The 20728-nt window shown below is 46.7% G+C and overlaps 1 protein-coding gene across 8 annotated transcripts in view; it reads right to left on the bottom strand.

Annotated features, from left to right (window-relative positions):
- SLC8A3 (solute carrier family 8 member A3) overlaps positions 1–19011 on the bottom strand; it is a 126756-nt gene extending 107745 nt beyond the window's left edge. For 2 of the 8 annotated variants that reach the window (XM_028508231.2, XM_028508236.2), the window contains exon 1: positions 17977–18868. The gene's annotated coding sequence lies outside the window, so the exon portion shown is untranslated. Of the gene's footprint in view, positions 1–2179; positions 2513–17976; positions 18870–18921 lie in introns of those variants that run through there. The other 6 variants (XM_036011488.1, XM_036011497.1, XM_036011505.1 and 3 more) reach the window with 6 other exon arrangements.
- Positions 19012–20728: the final 1717 nt, after the last annotated feature.

Below are 20728 nucleotides of genomic sequence, written 5' to 3' on the forward strand. Positions count from 1 at the left end.
TATGAAACAGGTTCAGTATCCAGTTACAGGAAGATGAAGATCAGTTAACCACTCAAATTCCAAACCCAAACACTGAAAGAGGCAAGTAGTGGAAATCAGTGTTAATAAAACACACAGGTGGCTCTCAAATAAGTTTATTTTTAAACAGTAGACAAGATTTTAGGGTGAAAATGCAACCTCATCTGCTGGTCTCAAGTCATTAAAAGGCGAGCATAAGTTCGGAAGAAATTCAACTGAAACTACAGACCCATCTTTCTGCTCACCGCCTCATTCAGAGAGCATAAAATGCAAATAACCGTGCAATAGCTTTTTTAAAAAGCTACTAGCCAATTTTTCCACCTCTGCTACAACCATGTGGGGTACTTTTAGTAACAGGAATGCTGATTCACATATGCACGGTGCCTTAAGGATTCAAAATCTTTGTCTTCCATACCTGTTCCTCCCTTTCTGCTATTTTCCATCTCAGAAAATAGCACCTCCACCCGCATGGTTACTCATGCTAGAAAACAGAGCTAGTCTGCAAGCCTTCCTTCTCCTATGTGTCCCTTATCCAATCCAGCACTAAATCCTATCAACTCTCCCTCACCACCATCACAGCCCAAGACACCATGACTCCTCACCTGAAGAATCTATGCAGAACCCACCAAACTGAGCTCACTGCTCCAACTCTTGCTGATCTCTCATCCATTTCCTCACAAAACCAGTCATCTTCTTTAAAAACCCAAACCTACGCTATCATTTCCCTATTTGAAACTCTTAATCAGCTTCCTCTTGCTTTTAATATAAAGCCCACAGTCCTTCCTGTGACCTACAAAGCCTAGCCTGAGCTACCTTCTTCCTTCTTTCCCCCCTTTATCTTTTGCCACTCTACCTCTTATCACCTTTCAGCAACATTGGACTTTATACCGGTTTTTTTTTTTCCACCTCAGGACCTTTGCACATGACATCATCCATGCATGCCTGACGTGACAGTTTCTTCTTTGCATCCACACTCTTACCAATCCTTTAGATCACAGCTTCAATGTCACTTTCTCAGAAAAACTTTCACTCACCCCCAAAATGGTCAACTCCCCCTGTCATGTTCTCTCATCACACTCTTTACTTTTTCTTCATGGCATTTATAAAACTTTGAATATGGATGTCTTTTTGGTGAGATTACATGATTAATATCTCACCCATCCACTAAACTGTGAATGATATAAAGGCAGAGACTGTGTCCACTCTGTTTATCATGGTATTCTAAGTAATTAGTTAGTAGCTGACCAGTAAATGTATGTTTTTGGAATATATATATTGTAGTCACTAAGGTAGTTTCCTCAGTGCTATGAACTTGAATTGTGTTCCCCTCCCCCCACCAAATTCATGTGTTGAAGCCCTAAGCTCGTTTGTGACTGTGCAGTGAGATGGGCTTTTAGGAGGTAATTAAGGTATGAGGTCAAAGGGCAAAGAGTAGGGTCCTAACCTGATAAGATTGGTGACCTTACAAAAAGATAGAGATAGAGAGAGAGATCTCCACCATGTGAGGACATACAAGAAAGTGGCCATCTGTAAGTCAGAAGAGAGCTCTTACCAGAAACCAAATTGGCCAGCACCTTGATCTTGGACATCCTAGCCTCCAGAACTGTGATAAAATTAATTTCTATTGTTAAGCCACTCAGTCTATGGTATTTTGTTGTGGCAGCCTGAGTCAACTAATATACTCCAACATTAGCCTTCTTTAAAGACATTTTATGATCTGAATTATGGCCATTTACTTTAGGAGTAGAATAGATAGGTCTCATGGACAAATCCTCACTTGATTTTAGAGGCTATTAAAACCTCTTTAAATTCCCAAGGCTTGTTGTACTCAAAGAGAAATTCCCTTCAGGACACAGTATGCCTTGGTGCACACTATAATCTTGAAGGCTTTACCCTCAAAAGGCTCTGTGGATTAACCTGGTTTCATATTCCCCAGAATGCCAGCCAGTGCTGAGGCCTACATTCCCCATTAGTCCAGGTACTGGGGGGTCATCACAAAAGGTGCTTTGGGCTTTGACCTCACTCAGAAGAGAAAAGGTTACAAGACTGATTATGGAAGAGGAGGGTGAGTAAAGGTGTTCAGCATCCATATTCAAAGACTGAAAAAGCACGCATAATCTTTGATATACACAGAGACCTCATTCACAGGCTTGGTACTCACCCATTCAGGAGAAATATGGACAGAGAAGCATCTTGGCACCCTGCCTTGACCTCTGAACACCCCACACTTTGTGGATTCTGATGAGCCCCATGCAAGAGGAGACAGAAGGTGGGCACAGCTGGAGCAGCTCTTTGATCAAGAGCCAACGAGGTGACAGGAGGTGGCAGCTGCGCAGACCAGCCAACACCAAGAAGGTAGGCTATCCACAGGTTAGGGAAGAGAGCTGGCCTTCCACAGGCAAAGGACATGGAACATTGAAGCAGTCATGTTATCCTGATCAATGGGGATAAGGACTCTCTTGCTCTCACCCACCAAGAAAATCGAGGAGAATCATGGTCTTTGCTCCTTTTGGTCTTTACGGACACCTGCAGCAACAGGCTTTAATGGGAAATAAGCTATCAGGTGGTCAGAATCAGAGGCTTGTTTAGAAAGACTCTTCCCTGTGGAAAAAAAAATGAACTGAAGGAAAGGATGAAAGAAAACAAGGCAAGAAGGAGTCTAGTTAGTAAATGCCTGCACCAAGTTCTTGGAATTGAAGACAGAAAATGACTTGTGATTCCCAGTTGTTCTTTCCAGCCCTGCCGGAAAATGGTTTCTGCCTGAGATCTGAGAGGAAGTTGATCAAGCCCATGGTAATTTTTTTGTGCTTCAGACACTGGCTGAGACAGATCCCTACATCCTGGGGCTCCACCCCAGCCCCTTAGAGACCTAAATGGTTCCAGAAGGCTCTTAATCAGCCCTAACATATACTCAGGGATATGACTCAGCTTGAGACCCCTCCTTGAACCACCCCAAATAATGAAGATATTAATAGCAGTAACTATAACACTTAAAACTGCTTATTGGGCCCTGGCTGGCATAGCTCAGTGGATTGAGTGCGGGCTGCGAACCAAAGTGTCGCAGGTTCAATTCCCAGTCAGGGTACATGCCTGGGTTGCAGGCCATGACCCCCAGCAACCGCACATTGATGTTTCTCTCCCTCTCTCCCTCTCCCTCTCTCTCTCTCTCTCTCTCTCCCCCCTCACCCCGTCCGTCTCTGAAAATAAATAAACAAAATTCTTTTTTAAAAAAAACAAAACTGCTTATTGTGTGATAATGCTAAGTATCTCCTCAGTTAATCTTCATAACAATCCTATAAGATTAATACTATTTTTATCCTTATTTGATGTTTATGAAACTGAGTCTTAGTTAAGTCATTTACTCAAAGTATAAAGCACAAAAGTAGTCAAGCTGAACTCACACACAGATGACATACAATTTGTGGTTTTAACCATTCCATTTTACTAAAATGTCCCATTTTGTTATAGAACATCCATGACCCCCAATCAGCTTCCAGTCTCCTGGGACTTAGAAGCATTATGACTGCCCCACACACCCTAACAGGAGAGACTAGCCATTTGGTGCACTTGCCTAGTTCCCAGGCTTACAGGGGGTGGGGGGGGGGTTGGTTGCCTAACACAGTCTCCCACCAAAATGTTCTTCTTCCATCAGTTAATTTTCACAAAAATCAATAAAAGCTGGTGACTTTCCAGGCATGGTGCTAGAGGCTGATAGACAAAATGAAAAATAAGACTCAGGGTTTGCTCTCAAAGGTACAATCTAGCAAGGATGGATAGCTGCGCAAATAGGCACTGTTACTACAGTAAGTTAAGGTAGGGGCAGAATGCTATGAGAATACAAGCAGGCCACTGAGTCAGTGTGGGCAGCCAGGGTAGCATTCTGAAGGAGGTGATCCCTGAAATGAGTCTTTAAGCATGAGTGAGCTCTAGTCAAAAATAAAAAAAGTGGGAAGGGCATTCAAGTCAAAGTGAACAGCCTAAGCAAAGACGTGAAGACATGGAAAAGTCTGCTGTATGCATGGGATTACACAAAATTCAGCGTCAAGCGGGAGGGGCAGAAGAGTGTACGGCAGACTGGACACATAGGGAGGACTGAATTTATGGTGTCTTCTATGCCAGGCTGAGAAAATGGTATTGTATCCTGAGGGCAGTGACAAGCCAATGATAGGATTTTAAACAGGAGAATGACATGGTCTGATTTGTCATTCAGAAAAACCAATTCAGCTAAAGGGTTTAGGATGGTTTAAGATGGACAAGACTGGAGCAGGAAGATCAGTTAGAAATCTATTGGAAACAGAACAGCTACAGATAAAGAGGGAGGCCTAGGGTATATTCTGCAGATGATGACCCTGTGTCCCCATGTCACATTCCTCTTCCTTGGCTAAACGGATGCCCAGGCTCAGCCCACAGCCTCTCTCATCTCTTTCCTAGATTATTTTCCTAACACCCCTGGGGCCATCTGCAAGGTGTCTGTGTCCTCAGCAGTGGCTCCTGACATCTTTTAATATCACTGGCAAATTTAATTAAAGTCACTGTTCCTCTGCTCTTCCAGATCATTAATAAAACAGAGCCACCAGGCCAGACTGAGCAAATTCTCCCTCTGCTACGCCCTCCACTTTCTCCAATGGGGACACCGCTCTGGGACTGTCACTGGCCTGTGTAGAGTCGTCCTGCTCTGCTTCTAAATCTGGGTCCCTGCACAGGCATCACAGCCAATTTACATTAAAATTTTAAGTGCAGCCAGACTGCACTGGATCCAATGTGTCACTCAAGTCCAAAAGCACTACATCTTCTCCTGCACTTCCTCTTGCTACAGGGGATAAGAGTCAGTGCAGAGTCCTCTCTGTGGTAACATACGCCATGCCCACCCAGAAATACAGCAACTAAATTTCCTGCACTTCCAAGAGTAGGAAATATGTGACTCCAGTTGCTTAGGTAGTTTGAGTGTCACAACTAGAGGAAAATATAACAAGGTTTTTTGTGCATCGTCTCTTTGAATCTTCATAGTAAAGAAAGTACTATTATGATCATGCCTGTTTTACTGATAAGCAGATTTGAGCTCATAAAGATTACTTTGCCCAAGATCATAGTAAGTAAACAAAATAAGCATTTGAATCCTGGAAGCCTGACTCCAGAGTATATGGTGTTAACCACTGTGCTTGGTATGTACCCTGGATTTGGGGGCCCCTTTGAACAAGGACCTAAGAAGGGCAGGGTGAGTCTTTCTGGACATGGAGTCCTCACCACAAACTTGGGGCTCTATGTACTTCATGAGGCACAGAGCAGTGGTAGATCCTGAAATTGGAAAGCAGAAGGAAAGAACTTTCTTCCCAGCTGTGCTTCAATAAGCTGTGAGACTCTGAAGAGTAAGTGAACCTCTCAGGGCATTAGTTTTCCCCAACCAGAAAATTCATGTTGGGTTGGATGATCTCTGTGGTTCCATTAAAACAAAGAAGCTTTGATGCAGGCAGCCTGTCTTTCAAGAGGCAAAGAAGTGAAGGGGCGTATCTGAGTTAAGTTGGACCCAAATAATATGAAAACCAGGCACAGACTTGAGTCTCACCAACAGACCTCAGTGGATAAGAGAGGGTGGTAGGAAAAGGAAGGCCAAAAGAAAGTCAAGGAGAGCCAACATTTTGGATTTACCAAAAGCACCTTGGATCAAATCCATTTTTGAACTGCTCTTTGAATGCCCATTTTGGGCCAAGCACTGTGCTAGCGATTGGGAGTATAGCCATGAACGAGCTATACCATATCCCCAACCTTAGAGAGTTTGCCTTCTGATGAGGGACAGAGACAAACAAGTAATTACGGGAAAAATGGATTACAGTGATGTCATGGGAAGTAATATCTGTTTCTTGTTCTTCTCTAAGCTCTCAGGTTGGTTGCTGCACAAAACCATGTGGGCAGTGGCTGCAATGCAGCATGGCTTCATAACACAGACAATCTTGGAGTAGTACATAATACAGTGTTTTACTGTTCTTGCTTCTCCAATCTCATGCAGTTGTCATATTTTGCCTTCCCTGAAGGCCTTAAATCCTTAGTGGCATCCAAACCATATGATCATTTCATGGAACCCTGACATTTTCCCAGGCACTTCCACCCATGAAGAGGAAGTCCCCTGAACAGTCCAGGTGCCAGCAAGCCTCATTCTCCTCATGCTCTACGTGAACCAAGGACTTGAAAAATGACAGCAACAACAATCACATCAATGCATTCAGTACCTACTTTATGATTGGCACTGCAGTAGGCACTTTTCATAGCTGCTATTTAATACCTAAAGACCCCCAAATGAGACAGGTATTATTATATATCTTAGAAAATGAGAAAACTTGGGCTCAGAGACAAATAATCCATTGGACAAATGGTCCAGTAGTTGAACAAGTGACACAGTTGGGCTATGAAACTTGGTATGTCAAATGCCAAAGTCTGTTTTCAACCCCAGGTGGTAGAAGGGAAGGTAGGAGGGCAGGGCAAGATCTGGAGCTCTTAGGTCAAGAACCTAGAGTTCTCTGAGTCCCCCTTCTACCTGCTCTGAGAAGCCTTCCCAGACAATGCCCTCTTCCTCCCTTCTCCAGATGAGTCATTTACTCCTGTGTCCCTGTAGCACTTTGATCACCACTGAAGCACGTGTCACACTGACCTGGGCTTACCTGTTCACATGGCTATTGTCCACACTCATGTGAACTCCCTGAGGGATTTCAACTCAATACAGGGGCTTTATTTGAGAAGTGGGGAACAAAAAGTGGTCACAGTCAGTGGAAATAGATTTCAAGTGGAAATCTATTGATAGGACTCAGCGGTAGGACTTGACTTCTGATATCCCTTCTGCCTCTAAAATTCTATGATTTAAAGCCTTGTTGATTCTATGATTCCAAGGTTTACTTTTGTCAGACACTGTGGAAGCCAGAGGACTTTGCCTTCTGCAGTCCTTGATGGATCTAGGGAGTCATAAACAATGACTGGGTGGACCAGAGAGATAGGAAAAGGAAGGGAGCCTGAGAGAGAGAAAAAGGACAGGCTTTGCCCAATCAATTTAAGCTCTGCTTGTCCCATTGCTGGATCTACATCTGCATTTAAGTCATCCCCAAGGTGGAGGCACTAGTGAAGTAGGGCCACATGCTGGAGAGGGTTGTGCATTAGAATAACTTTGGAGCTCTAAAAAATACAGACATCTGTATGTATCCAGATGTCTACTTCAGACTTAAGTTCTGGACTTTCTGGAAGTGGAGACTCAATATTTAGGTTTTTAAAAAGTTCCTTAGTTGATTTTGAGGTGCAGCCAAAGTGCAGAATGCTAGGAGAGAAGACAGGAACATAGTCTGACTATGCCATTCGCATCTCAGGGATTTCAACCATTAAGGCCTTTCCTTGGACCAGGAGAAGAACTCTTAATGTACCATGAGTTGACTCACAAATGGGTACTATAAAGCCTTTCTACACATTGGACAAACACCCCACCCTCTTGCACTTTCACTTACTTTCCTACCTTGCCAAGAACAGTCAGTGTCAACTCCCTACCCACATGAGTAGATTTTCTCTGCTTCTCCCTAAACACTTTTACTAAGGAAATGTGAAAGAGCCATAGGTTTCTTATCTTCATAGGAAAGTGATGCTACTCATCTGTTTTCAGCAAGACATGTTTCTAGTTGTTTTTCCTCTCAGTGAAGACAATTTAAGTTGACTTGTCCACACTTTTTCCCAGGGCCCCTTTATTTGTTCATTTGTTTGTTCTTTATTCATGCATGCATGTATTTACATGAAACCCAGTCTACATGAAGCAGGTTGACTTTTACTAAAATTATGGTGAAAAAATTTACTCTGATTTTTGTCCAACTCATTTTTTTGCACCCTCAAAAAATTGCAACAGAAGTTCCTGGGTGGGGGGTAGAAATGTTTATCTGTTTGGTATTTATGTATCCCAAGTGTCTATATCAATGTCTGGCACATAGCAGGTGCTCACTACATATTTATTAAGTAAACACATACATTGACTAAATGGGCAAAAATAGAAGGCATAGTACCCAGCAATTTCTACCACTCTTGGCAGTGTTTAGAGGGAACATCCCACCCATCAGGGAAGCTGTGATAAAAGTTTCCCAAATTTGAGTAATATGAGAAAACTATAGTCCCCCCTTTAGGAACACATTTCACTGGAGAACAGTGACAGAAAAACCAAACAATTATAACTAAACAAGTACTAGGGTTGGAAGCACATGTGATGGGTAAGAAGCATAGAGGAAGGAAGGTCTAATGCTGCCTGAGATCATCAGGGCCAGTTTCATGAGCCAGGCAACTTTAGATCTAGGATTTGTAGAATAAACAGGAGTTAACTGGGTAGAGGCCAGTGCATCTCAAACAAAAGTAAAAGAAAGCCAATCTAAAGAGATGGCAGCCTGAACGAGCAGGGTTTGTTTTTAAAAGGGTGAGCGATGTGACTGAAGGACAGGGCAGTTGAGAAAAAGCTGCAAAAATCAGTGAGGACTAGCTCATAAAAAAGGGCTTGTATGCCCAGCCAAGGAATTGGGACATTTTCTTGGAGGCAATTAAGGAACCACTGAAAGTTTTTAATCATAGGAGGGACAAGATCATTGGTTTTCCTTTGAATTGCACACCTAGAGTGATGACAGTGTGAAAGCTGGATAGGTGAACAAAAGCAGGGCAACACAAGGAGGTGGGAAGACTAGTTCAAAGTCTCTCATAGCATTTGAGAGGAACATGGTCAGAACCTAAGCAGAAGAAGAGAGAGTAGGCTTGCTGAGGAAGGTGTGGATTTAAGAGTGCTTTCAAAAGTAGAGTCAATACATGTTGGAGACCAACTGAAAACAGAGGATGATGGTGGAAGAGAAATAAAGAGGCATGGCAAGGACCAAACCACTTTGGGTGCCTTCTTCATCCCACTGACCCTACAAAGTTCCTCCTGATTCTGGCATCTCCAGGCCTAAAGAGATGGAAGCTGAAGGAATCAACACAAAACCACTGAACTTATATACACATTTAGCTTCAGGAATGTCCTATGACTGTGAGACAAATGAGGCCACTGAGAGTGCTGGGACCTCCAGGAAGAGAGCAGGAAGGTCCTGGACTTCAACCGAGACACCAGAGTGCTCCTTGGTTTGGTCGACGTAATAACTATCTGCTGATTCAATAGTCCAGACGGTGATAAGCTCTGGAGATGCAGTGATGAAGCAGGTCTCGTCTCTGTGGTGGAGAAATGCATACAAAAGTATACAAGATCAGTATCTAAATGTGAGCAAGGGGTTTTGGGAATTGTGAACACTGACTGAGAACATCACAGAGGTGGCAGATTGGATTTCTCATGTCTATTCCAAAGAAGAAGGCAGTTTCACATCGAAGGAAATGAAATCATGGGATGCACTGCCCCTGTGAAATACAACTACCTAAAAAAAATAAAAGCATTTCTAAAAGCTCCAAAATATTGAGATGAACTCAAATCCCAGACTGACTACAGGAAAGTCTGATTCTGCTCACTGATTCATTTGCCGAGCATTTGCTATGTGCCCATCGCATTCGTGGGTTTACGAGGATCATTTCTGCCTAGCTGTGTTAACGTCACTGAGTTACTGGGTGCCAAATGTGTGTCACCCTCTGTTCTAGCTCCAGGAGATTCAACAGCATATCTCCCTCCTGGACCACTACAATAGCTGCCAATCTTGCCCCATCTCTGAAAGTCTCGTTCCACAAAACAGCCAAAAATGTCTTTTTAAAATGTAAATCAGATAGATCATGCCATCTTTGAAAACTTCTCTTCAGGTCGAAACTCCCACCCCCCATCTGACTCCTAATTCTCTGCCCTTAACTCCCACCACTTTGTGTTACTGGCTCCATACCCTACTCCAGCTAAGGTAGAGTTCTCAAAATTTCTAGAACACACCGAGCACGCATCTGCCCTAGGACCTTGGCACTTACTGTTCCCTCTGCTTGGAATGCCCTTATCTTAAAGATCCCAATGATCCCTTTTTAAATTGCATTTGGGTCTCAGATGCCCCTTGTTCAGATCTTCCCCCACTCACCTTATCTAAAGGTGATCTTATCCCTGCTCCCCGACATCGACACATCCCTTTTCATTTTCTTGGTAGTGCATATCACTTGCTGAAATCATCACAGATTTATTTGTTCACTGGTCTATCACAGAATATAAACTCCATGATAGCAGGAAACTTGTCCCTTTTGTTTGCCACAGTATGACTGCAGCCTGGCAGAGTGCCTGTTGTGTTTGTTGAATGGATCAACCATAAGGCAGCAGGATTAAATGGTGGACAGGTGCACCTGTGAGGGGAGACGTCAAACTTGCTGGGAAGCCTTAGGGTAGAGAGGTAAATGGTTAAAGTCGGAACCTCAGACAGCAGGCAGCTGTGTTCACTCAGAAAAACCAACAGGACCACACAGTGTTTGGACAGCAATTATGAGGCCATTTCTTAGCACAATTCCTCCTCTCCACCATAGCCCTCCCACTGGCCCTGTCCTTTTTCTCTACAGTGTGTGGTGTTGCGATAATCAACATTCATAGTGCATCATTTTTAAGCAACGCTATATGCCAACAGTTTATAAAAGCCTTCTCACTCACATGATTTTATTTAATCCTTCTTGTAAGGATATTTGTACAGATGAAGAAACCATAGCTCAGTTAATTGCCAGGTGTCTCCATGCCAATAAATAACGGAGCGAGAACCAAACTGTGCTCTTCTGGCTGCCAGAGGTCCCCTTCCATCAGGCCTGAAGGAGTGTCATGTCAGCGAGGACCAAGAGAAAACATCCCCTGCCGCTGGCAGGAAATCGGGGCTGGGTCAGCAGAGTGAGAAACCCAGGGCAACCTGAGTAGGCACTGTTCTTGCCCCTTCCCATTCCCCAGAGGGAAGCACCTGGTTCCCCTTTTGGGGTTACCCACCCATAAGGGAAAGCTGGTGATGAGCCACCATTGTGTTCATTTCCCTCAGCTCATTCTCCAGGATCCTGCTTTCTGTTAATCTCATTTAATTTCTCTTAATTGTTAAATGTTAAAATATGGTGTTAACTCATATCACTGCCTGAATGAAGGACAAATAGATTCTGGCAAGCAAAGTCACCTCTCTGAGACATGGCTAGGGGATTTTTCTGGCACAATCAACTCTGGGGGTGCTCTGGGCCCCCCTTTCACAAGAGTGTGCTAGGAGCAGATGCCTAGGACTTGTAGCACATCTTGCTGCTGACTCTGCTACTGTGCTCGCTCCCTACTCCTCCCATGATTCCCCTCGCAATTGACTTCCCATTAATTCCTCAGGAGGGACTGGAAGGCACAGGTTCTAGGTGATTCTTCCAGCCTCACAGGAAAGGAAGTACGGTGGTATGTTAGGCAGTGGGCAGAGCCCCTGGAAAGTCACTGATCAGACTGATTCCACATAGACTCTTGACAGAGTCTACATGACTCTAAATGCATCCTTCCTGGGTGGAAAGGGAATGGTAGAAGCTCAGGAGTTGAGATAGGACTGGCTGGACCTTTGGGGGCCTACAGGACTACTAGTCACTCTGTGAGTGCCCTGGAGTGTTGCAGTGGGAGGTGACTCCACACAGAAGTACCAACCTAGGGCCATCAGGGCATGCAACCAACTCAGGGTGCCTCACTGGCCAGACATCCAGATAGTTGACTTGGCTGGCCATGTTGACCACTGGAGACCCAATGCAATAACAGATACACTGGGGGGCTTCAAACTGCAGATAGAAGGTGCTAAAAACAACAGTGCTGCCGGCACCAAAAGTATTCTTAGCAGCAGGTAATCTACAGGGTGTGGAACAAGACTCGCAATGCAGAATTGTCCAGCCTGGGAGCAGCTGCAAAGTCAACACATCCAACATACCCTTTTTTTAAGGGTAAGAATGCAAAACCTAGAGAGCAGAAGTGGGTCTTGCCTGGGGTTGTCAGAAATGACAAAAACAAAACAAAACAAAACAAAACATAATCTTCTTACCACCAATCAGTGCTACTTCTGCTATACCTTGTTGCGTGGTCCTCGTTTGATTTTTGACTCCACTGCTGGCTTCTTTTATAGCCAATGGCACAGACACCCTCTTTCTTGATCTTGTTTCACCTGCCTCCAAAGTGAGGCAGGTTACTCGTTTATTCACTCCTTTTTTTTCATTGAACACCCACCGTGTTTCAGATATCACACAACAGGGAAGAGGAAAAAGAAAGAGCACTTGGTCTAGGAGGGGTGGTAAGCCACAACAACAAAACAAAGAAATTAAAAAAAAACAAACCCCTTCCCTACATTTCAATAAATGTGAGGATCCCACAAAAACAGATGCTGTGGTATTAAAATTCAGAGGAAAGAACTACTTATGCATGAGGGCTTCCCATCAGGAGCAGGCATTCGAATTGGACATTAAAGAACAGGTAGGATTCTCAGTGAAAGGTAAGCCATGAACAAAGGCACAGAAGAGAAAAGGACCAGTTCCCCTAGGTGCCCATGTGGAAGCTGTAAAACATGAGACTAGACATGGGGTGGTGCACCGACAGCTTTGGATACAAGGAGCTGGGACTGCTGCAGAGAACGGGAGCCTCGTCAAGGCTTTTTTGTGGGGTTTTTTTTTTTTTTTGTAGAAAAATGACAAGCCTGGAAGGGTGTTTTAGGAGAGGAATCCTGTAACAGGTGTTAGAGTGAATTGGAGGGGGAGGTTGAAGTTGGGAAGATGTCAGAAAGCTATTTTTATTGTATAATAGTAACTACTTTATACAGGTGTGGGGAAGATTGAAAGGGAAAATCAGTGAGAAGCACTTTGGAACAGAGTAGCTAACAGCTGGTACAATGCTGGCTACTTTAATAATAATATGTTACTATTATCTTCATTATTATGTAAGAGGTTATCAAATCCGTACTTAGGTTGTAGTCGTATGGTTAAAGAAGAAGGGAATGGAGTTAACAAACATGAGCAATACTCAGGGGACAATGGAGAGAAGTCAAAGACAGCACTTGAGGATTTTGAGCCACAGCAACTGGAAGTTGGCTAGTGCCATCAATACAAAGTGTGAAGTCAGAAGGAGCAGCTCCTTAAAACAAAGATGATGTCAGTTTAGCAAGAACTGGACTCCAGGAGCTCACCAGATAGCCTATTGGAGACATCGTACAAGTGGCTGGAAACAAGACACACTGGGCTTGGAAAGCTGGGGTCACAGACTCGGAGCTATGCACACCGGGGTAACAGCACAAACCAACGTGGGAGACTGCTGAGGGCTAAGGCAAAAGGGGAAACCTAGGAGGAAGGAGAGAATGTTGGAAAGGAAGTGGAAGAGGGACCACTTAGAGAATTAGTGGGACCTGGAGCGCTCAGTGTGATAGACGCCAAGAGGGGAAAGTTTTAAGAGCTAATGGTCAATCTTATCTGATGTAGGTGGGAGAGACGGGGAGGATAGATAGATAGAAAGAAAGAAAGAAAGAAAGAAAGAAAGAAAGAAAGAAAGAAAGAAAGAAAGAAAGAAGGAAGGAAGGAAGGAAGGAAGGAAGGAAGGAAGGAAGGAAGGAAGGAAGGAAAGGAAGGAAGGAAAGAAAGAAAGAAAGAAAGAAAGAAAGCAAGAAAGAAAGAAAGACGAAAGAACGAAAGAAAGAACGAAAGAAATAGATTGACAGGTAGATAATCAGGAATAAGTTATTGTATATTTGGGGGAATAAGAGGTCCTTGGTGGATGAGAGTTAGGCAGAGGTAAAGAAAAGAATGATGGATGAAAAAAAGAGAGACAAATGATTGCTCTAAAATTGCAAGACTTTGTTGAAAGCAAGATGGGAAGAGAGCATGATGGGGGTGGAATTGGACAAGTGATGTTCATTTTAGGATGGACTTTGTTGAGTATGCTTACAATTAGAGGGATGGATTCAATGTTGAGGGAGAAAGGGCCAGGGGGCAAGATGTTGATGGCAGGGCAGGGATGTGTCCTGGACACTATGCAGGACAGGAAGGGAGACTAGTGACACAGAAGGATGAGGAACAAAGTAGAGAGATCAGGGTGGAAAGAAAGAATATCAATCACGCTCCCACTGTGGCCTCATTCTCTAGGACGGACACAGCAGTGCATGACTTTGAGGTCCTCTCCTCTCAAGTGACTTGAAAACTACCACATGAAAGCCAGGGCAGGATTACAGTTCCCAACCCCACTTCCGGATTCCCCACATGACCCAATGTTCTTGCACACAACCAGGAAAGCACTACTTGTCATTCCAAATATCAATGCAGTCCATGCCACGTGGCCCATTCCAAATCACACGTATATCCAGAATGAAATAGAGCTATTTTCTTAGTAGACCTGACTCTGTAGGCCATATCTCAATGTCCTTGATTCTGGAATTAGCCTTTATTCACTCTTTGTATTGTCCAAACATATACATGTACATACATATGTGATTCTTGCTATCCCAATGTCTTGCTCAGTAGTCTCTGTGGATCTATATATGGATTTAACTACTTCTCTCCCTTCCAGGCTCCTTTCCTGGAGCTTCCCCAGCCCTGAGAGATCTCATGTCTTTGGGGCTCTCCGTGCTCTGCAGCTCAGTAGGCCAGCAAGTGTGTTTTATCCCCACAGGGGCCACTTGTTCTTTCCCCTGAGGTGCCCTGCCCAGTGCTGAGTTTAAAGTGCCCATTCAAAAACAACCAAATATAAACCCGTCTCATCAGAAAAGAAAAATAGTAGAACTTCTTCCTAGAAGGCCAGCTCTGATTATCGTGCTAAAGCAGAAAGAGGAACGCCCTACCTTCCTTCACAGGCCATCAGGACCACCATACAAACACGGTTTCTACGGCACGCAGCCCACTAACGCCCTGCCTCCCTCTCTCTACCTACATCCCGGCCTCCATCCGCATACTGTCTAAAATGCAGATCTGCCTCTGTACTTCAGCAGTAAAAACCTTCCTAATCTCCCTCAGGGAACTCAGTGGAAATCCTAGCATGGAGTACAAGCCCTTCAAGGTTTGGCCCCTAGAGCTTCTCCAAACTCATCTCCCCAAATTTCAGCCTCTGTCTTCAGTCATTTAGACGAGCTCTTACCCACTTTAGGTCTTTGCATACTGACCCCTTCACTCATAACACTTTTCCCCCACCCCACTCCTTCCCTGCTTTCACCAACGCCAACTCCCACCCATCCTTTCTTTCTGAGGTTGGCTGTCCCTGGAAGTCCTCTTTAAGTCACTGTAGAGAAGTGACCTTCCTATACGCTTCCACTGCATCCAGGATTTTCCCTCCAGTGAAAAGAATCACTCCGTATGGATGGTAACTGCCTGTTCACGAGTTGGTCATCCCTGCTGGAATGAATGTGTTTTTATGAGGAAAGGAACCTTTCTATTTTAGTTGCCTCTGTACCTTGCAAATGCCTGGCAGAGTAAGTTGTTGTTGAATATTTATGAAATAAACAGCTGATTGAATAAATAAATGAATGCTTTTTCTTTTGGAGTCCAACACATTTCTGAACCTCACCCAATATTTGAACCTCTAGGCAAAGCAACCAGGCTTAAGTGAAAAGGGGGTTATCCTCTTCTTATCTGACCTTGGTAGCTTGAAGAGAAGCCAAAATGTGTGACATATTCCCCCAAATCCAGATTGGAGGCAATTCAGACCGGGGAACAATGCCCACAATGGTTATGCATGGACAATACCAGCAGCTATGCCCAGAGACTGTACAAGGGACCACTTTGTACAAGAACAGGGCAGGGCCAGGGCAAGCGAACACTGCCTCAGCCTTAGGATCCCAGACCAGGGGGGAGCCTCGCAGAAGCACGTGTTCTCACAGGGTCAGTCTGATTTCTCCCTTCTCTGATCAGAAGGCTGTGGAGGGCAGCACAAGAGATGCCAGAGTGGAGCTCAGAGGAGCATGAGGAAAGAGGAGCTGTAACTCGTCCCTTTGAGTCCATTTATTTAATAAAACATCTAGTGAGTGCCTGTTCTGTGCGAGGCACAGTGTGAGGCCCTGGGGATACAATGCAAATAGATTCACCAGCTATCTTTCCTCCTTTCGTGCAGCTCACTATCTAGAAGTGTAACTGGCATTATTCAATCACACTTATAAATTTAACGTGCATCTTTAAATTTTTTCAAAATAACGGATTCAGTTTATGGGTATATAAAATAAGGGGACTGGCCTCGTCAGAGAATGTATGGAAGGCTTCCTTGAGGAAGTAACCAATGGGATGAGAACTGAAGGGTGAATTAGAGGAGTACAGTAGACACAGGTGGGGTGGGAGTTGCGGAGTGTTGGAAGAACAATAAAGTGCTCCAGGTAGAGGAAACTGCATGAACAGCCTTCTCACCTTCATTCAGTTCAAGAACCACTTCAACCAAGTTCAGCTCTTGTAGGTTCCACCTGCTTCTTCTCAACCCAATATCTATATTCTATTTCAATGGAAACGAGGCTATTGAGTCGACTTTTTTGTGGGGACTGCCCATAGGAAATGTAGATTGAGTGAGGGGCCGGGTGAGCAGTCCCACATCCCGTCACCCCAGCTCTGATCATCAACCATCCTCATTTGAAGAACTGCAAGGCATGAAGGGGCAATTCCTCTCCAACCTGGACCCAGGGCGGCAGGCAGAAGGGCCAGCGAGAGGCCAAGCGCCCATACCGAGTGCACTGATCCCCCTATTTCAGGAAGAGCGTGGCGCAGCTGCTATATTTGAAAATCGAGGTAAACAAGAGCTCAGCTCAAGTGGATGGGGCACAACAGCTGTGGAAGATTAATCACAAGCGGCTGCAAATCACCAGGTCGCCAGAGGCCCGAGGCGCGAGGTTTCCCCTTTGATGCGCAGCAGAAGGCCGGAGGTGTCCCTGTAACCCACCCACAACTCCCTCCTCTTGGGGTGTTTCTTGACCACGCAGGAGCTCCGCGCCTTGCTCCCAGGTGCGGCCTGCGTTCTTGAAAAACTGTTACCAATTTCAATCTTTCTGCCCAGGAGACAGAACCACCAAACGTTCTGGGTTTGTTTTTTAATCGCCAGAATAGAGAAATCGTGGCGGGGGGTGGGAGGGGGGGCGGGCAGCGAACGGGTAAATTTATGGCACTGCATTAAAGGCGTTTGTTCTATTTAACCACACACACCCTCTCCCCCACAGTTAAAAATATAAAACACAGTGAATAAAGACGAAAAGCTCCTTTTTTTCCCCTGGATCAAATGGCTTTCTTTATCTTCTCCAGTGGCTTGGGTACTCAAGGCAGGTCAGGCGGGGTCTGCGGGAGCTCGAGGCTCTGAATGAAGGCCTGTGTGTGTGTGTGTGTGTGTGTGTGTGGTATTGGAGGGGACTGGGGTGGGGGATAGTTACACACTTCGCTTCTCTCCACCTGGCCCGGGACCGCCCAGACCACCGCTGTCTGGAGACCAGAGAACCGGAGAAACCCTCCTTCTCCCCGCCCCTTGGCCGCCGCGGGCTGGGGCGCCGGGGTTGCAGCTCCCGACCCACTGTGTCGGAGTCCGGACGCTGGGGTGCGCGCGTGCCTGTGTGCACGCGTGCGCGCGCCGCGTGAATTAACGCGCCCCCCTCCTAGCCCTCACACCCGGTGGGCACTCACAGCCCCAGGAGCGCAACACGCCCCGGCACAGCCAGCACACACATGCATCCAGCACGCAGCACAGCAAGCCGCCCGCCTCCCCAGTGCGCACCGGCCACGGGCCCGACTGCACACACATGCCCAGGCATCTCCTTCTGCGCCCCTCCACCGCCCTGCTAGACACTCACTCCGCCAGAACGCCCCCCCACCCAACACCGCATACACAGCGTACACTTCCCGGGGCACCCTCCCCCATCTCTTCAGGCGCTAAGCCCTCAGGAAGGCAGTTCGCAGGAACGATCTTGAGAAATAACTTAATTAACACCATTATTCACCAGCAGGAACCCTCTCGGGGACATCCCCAAACGCCCCAACCTCTACCTCCCCGGCTTCGGCCTCCCGCTAAGGGGGAAGGGCAAGAGGCTCTCCCCCATTACTCACCGTTTCCTCTGGGTCTCCCGAGCGGAGTGGGAAAATGAAGGGGTGAGGAAGATGTGCGATGCCCCTGCCGCCCAGCTCCTCACCGGCCGCCGAGGCTCATCGCCCCCGCGGGCTGCCCGCCGGCCGCAGCCGCGTCCGGGGCATGTCAGTCCGCCGCCGCCGCCCGCCGGCCGGGCTCGGGGGCTCGCAGCTTTCAGGGAGCCGCAGGGCAGCGCATCTGGGGCGCGAAGGCTGGGGCCGGGGCCGGGGCGCGGGGCGTAGGAAGGGGTCCTTAGGCGCCAATTTTAGGAGCAGGGAAAACCCGCCCAAAGACCCCCGGAAATCCCGGACCCGGGGCGCGGGCTCGGGACGAAGCCCGGGAGAGGCCCGGAGTCCCGGCCACCGGCAGCGGGGGGCGGGGGGGGGGGGGGATCCCTGCCGGGAGGGGCAGGAAGGCGAGCAGCTCAGCGAGTCCTGGTGGCTCCGAGGGACCCCAGCTAGCCGTCGCGTTGCCGGGGCTTTCCCGGGGCTGGGAGAGCGCCGGCTCTCCGCCTCGCACGCCGTGACCGCGGGCGACGTCTCGGCCTCGCCACGCGCGGAGGGAACGCGCGGAGGGGCTGGTTTCTGGGCGAGCCGAGAGCTTTGCCCACTAAGCTGCAGCAAGAAGCCAAATCAAAAAGCCAATCTCCAAGCCTCCAAACCGAACGTCACCCTATCAGCTGAGAGAGAGAGCTGCACGGAATGACAAGCCGCGCGTATTTATCCTCGCCCGCCGATGGGGGGAATTTTCAGAGAGCTTCCCGACCAGCCGCGAGGAAGTCAAGCCTCCACCTCTTTGAGTCAAGAGAGCCCCAGGGACTGAACGCAGGCGGGACCCCGGTACCCCGGCCACCCACCCACCCGTTGGAACCTGGCGCCCGGCGCCTCCCGACCAGCGGCACTTCCAAGTCAGCGACGCGTCCTGACCTGGATTCCGCGGAGAACGGAGCTCTGGGCAGCAGGCGGGGAGGGCGGGCGGGCAGGCAGTCAGGCGCGCGGCACCGGCTTTCCCCTTGTCCTTAGGAGACGCCTGTCTGCAATTCCGAAATTGAGTCTCCACCAAGCACATCTGTGGTTTTTAAATATAGCAGGGGACGATTATCCAGGCAGGGTCCACCCAGGCCTAGGGGAGGAGTTGAGGGGGTTGGAGGTTGGCAGTGGAGGGAAAATAAAACTCCTTTTTCTCCCCGCTTTTTTTCTTCTGTTCTTGGTGCAGAACTCAGTCTGTCATTTTCTCAACCCAAATCAAACAACAGCTTGTAAGGAACGCTTGGGTGAGCGCTGGTATGTTTTGGTTTTGGGTTTTTAAGGCTAAAAATAAGAGGGGGCTGTCTCCCAAATTGCTGCTTTCTCTGGGCCTGGAGCCTGGAGGAGAGATGGTTCTTTGATGCAGCAGCAGAACTAGGGTTTGGGGCTTGGCTCAGGCGAAGTGTACACATGTAGCCTCAAATCAGATGCCTGTAATTTCTGCTATATTTGTCAGGTTTGGTCCTGGAGGCATGAGGGGTGGGCAAACCTCTCCTAAGAATGGGGTTTCACATCCCTAGTTTGCCGATGGCCTTAGACAGCTAAAATGATCATGGTGGCTGGCCTTTTGGGGACACCCATGCAGATTCTGGGACAATGTAAGAGTGGAAGTAGTGTCTCTCAGGCCTCCGCCTGCTGCCTAAAGCCAAGTATGAGGGGCCCAATAAATAATACTTAACAATTACCAGCATCTCCTTAGGGCCAAGTGCCTTGCTAATGAGTTTGTTCAAACACTGCTAAAGGCAGACTTGTGTGGGTTCTCAGTTCTGGGTAGACTGAAATAACAAAAGCCCACTCTACATTCTGAGCCCCTGTGTCCTCACCTGTAAAATGCAAGTAATAATAATGCCCACCTCAGGGGGGTGTGAGGATTCTGTGAGATTACAGCTTCGGGTATAGAGTAATTCCCAGATATTGTCTTTCTCCTCCCAAAGCTGCTTCTCTCCCACTGTAAATTCTACGACGGACTTACTGCTTTGAACACTACACAGAGTCTCTTATTTTCCCCTCTCCACTCCATGCATGCAGGGTTGGAAAACAGTTAAGTTTAAGGACACTCGGCCTTCAGTTTCTGCCATTGTCCATGCCTTCATTTTTGGTTGTATTAGAACTCAAGGGGACTTTCACAGGAAAGCTAGCCAGCAAACTACAGGGTCTGGCAGAAGTAAGGCCTACTTGAGTGTGGTGGATAGGGTAATAATATGGGTGTAATCATTTATAATTTAAACATTTCACCTAAAATGTCATATGGTGTGCTTGAGTGTGATATTGTTATTTTACAGAATAACATGCTTATGATTTTGTAATAAAAGATTTTGTAATTAAAAAAAGGGGGCGCTATTTGTGCTGGGACCCTGTATTTATCATCAGCATTAGGAGCAAGAGCCATAAACTTCGCCTTAAGCGAGGAGAAAACTGATGCCCAAAGAAGGGCGGGGACTCAATCCAATCACAGAACTGAAGGGATGGCATCCGTTATGGGCTGAACTATGTCCATCCCTGACCCCCTGTCCTCTCCCCAACCCATACCCCACCCCTGCCCAAATGCATATGTAAAGTGGTTATCTTCAGTACCTCAGAATGTGACTGCAAAAGAGGTAATTAAGTTAAAGTGGAGTCATTATGGTGAGCCCTAATTTAAATCACTGGTGTCCTTCTGAAAAGAGTGGATTGGGACATACCGAGGAAAGACCATGTGAAACCACAG

The sequence above is a fragment of the Phyllostomus discolor genome, chromosome 1 (assembly GCF_004126475.2).
Source record: "Phyllostomus discolor isolate MPI-MPIP mPhyDis1 chromosome 1, mPhyDis1.pri.v3, whole genome shotgun sequence".
Classification (NCBI taxonomy): domain Eukaryota; kingdom Metazoa; phylum Chordata; class Mammalia; order Chiroptera; family Phyllostomidae; genus Phyllostomus; species Phyllostomus discolor.